Source organism: Pinus tabuliformis, chromosome 1_1 (genome assembly GCF_031772625.1).
Source record: "Pinus tabuliformis cultivar Carrire ecotype Pingquan chromosome 1_1, CPIR1, whole genome shotgun sequence".
NCBI lineage: Eukaryota > Viridiplantae > Streptophyta > Pinopsida > Pinales > Pinaceae > Pinus > Pinus tabuliformis.
Genome location: NC_142297.1, coordinates 275,628,063 through 275,630,258, shown reverse-complemented (window position 1 = coordinate 275,630,258; position 2,196 = coordinate 275,628,063).

Below are 2,196 nucleotides of genomic sequence, written 5' to 3'. Positions count from 1 at the left end.
CATGTAATCAACAACAACATGCAATTTCGTCAAGATACATCCTATTCTAGCACATCGTTGCTGCCATCCATTGAGATGGACAACTGCCTTATGCATAGTGCCAAACTTGGAGTACAACGCTGGCATAATTGTGTCAAGGGACAATACTTAATCTAGTATTGCCTTCTTCATTTCAGCTCGGGCAGACATTGTCACCAACTCTCCTCCTTGCTTGGTCGTCTGTAGTTCCTTAGTCATTCGCTAATTCGTAGCTATCTGAAAGCTAACACTTGAGCTAGTGGCTTCGGCTTACACTCTGGTTTCATCAACCAAGGTTGCTGGATGTTTGCGCACGTTAGACATGATCACTCATTACTCAACTTACGCAGGAGATGTATGGTCATCTGGAGTCGACACACTATGAGACTACACAACTCTATGTTGAGACTTGTTAAATGAGATGTTGTGCATCTCTCCTTCCAGCTGATCTCTGAGGATCTCTGTGCCTCCACGGTTGCTTGAGACTTGCTCATCATCTGGATGCGGTGAAGTAGGTAAGTTGACCTCTTGGTGGTGAGGCTGATCCGGATTTAAATAGGAACGCAATAAAATACAGAGATAACCATAAAGACAGATATGCAGCGGAAATAATACTTCATTTCATTACTGTAAAATACTGAAATATGCTTACAAATACAAATAGAAATAACCCAGCGAGGGCGATGGTAGCTTATTTCTGAGAAGAGATGTGTCGGCCACATGCCTCTGAACTGTTCCGAACTGTGTTACAATGAGGCTCGAAGGCCTATTTATTATTGAGAGACAATGGAAAACCCTTCACATCCCGAAACCTAACCCTAGAAGATGAAACGCCAAATTGTGGGCCCCGTTTTGGACAGTCAAATTCCTGGGGTCGCGAATTGGTCGTATTATCTCCGTTTGACGCGCATGATAGCCCATTGGAAAGATCTCTCTGAAGACTACGACGGAAAAGATGATTTTTATCAGAAAAATTACTAGCGGTTGATTTCCCAAAAAACGTCGTTTAGGGCCTCAAAACGGATCCGGAAGTTTAGGACCCGAAAAACTGCTAAAATTAGTAAACTGCTCTATAATTAAGGAAAGTGAAAAACTGAAAGAGACAGTTGTGGGGGTCCAAATGGGATAGGTGGGTGGCCACCAACATCCACCTGGATCATTCCTCCCCCCTTAGGAAGCAATGGTCCCCATTGCGTTGAGTTCCTCCCTGAGATGAGGAAGCTTCTGCTGAGCTGGGTCTCTGGTGAGCTGTTCTGCAATCTCTAATGTGTCCAGAAATGGTGGGAAGCATGGTCGGCGATGGTCCACATTGAACACTTGGTGCAAGCGAAGGAATGGAGGAATGTTGTGCTTCAAAAAATTGTTTCCCGTAGCCTTGTTACTGGTGTAAGGACCATGTCGAAGTGGTCTGAGTTTCTGATGGGTTCTGGTAAGGCGCTCCCTCTGCAAATGTAACCAAACTTTTTCGCCCACCTGAAACTTGTGTGGTACCCCTCTGGATAAGGAGAAGTTGTTCCTATGTTCTGTCATGACTGTATGCCTTTGTTGCTACTGCTGCGTGGAGGAACCCTTCGCGAGGGTCATGGATGTAGCAACGATCTTCCCCTTACTTTGGGAGCGAACCAAACAAAAAATAAATTTCCTAGTCTGTGAGATGAGCTTGCTGCCTTTCTTAGCAGTGATCAAAGAGGTGGCAATAGGTGGGGCTACCTCTGGTATCCTGTATAATGAATTATCCAAAGAAATAATGACTGAGTGAGGCCTTGACTCATACACAGCATGTCTCCTCCACAAGTATGGCTGGCCTAATAGTACATCACAAACATCCAAAGGTGTAACATCACACAATACCTCGTCTTTGAAGGGCTTGATGCTGTAGGGAAGGCGGCATTGCTGGCTAACTTTGAGATCTCGTCCTTCGTGAAGCCACCTGATACTATATGGTTGTGGGTGTGGTGTAGTTGGTAGGCCCAATCGCTTCACGACCTCTGCTGAAACAAGGTTCTTTTGGCTGCCACTGTCAACAATGAATTGTAGCGGCGAACCCTTCACCCACATCTGTGAGTGGAAAAGACGTTCCCCCTCCTCTGGCTCTTTGGGCTCATTCTTCTGGATCTTGGCAGTGGCAACAGTGGCACTAGGATCCGCATCAATGATCTGCTTCCCTTTGCCATCCCC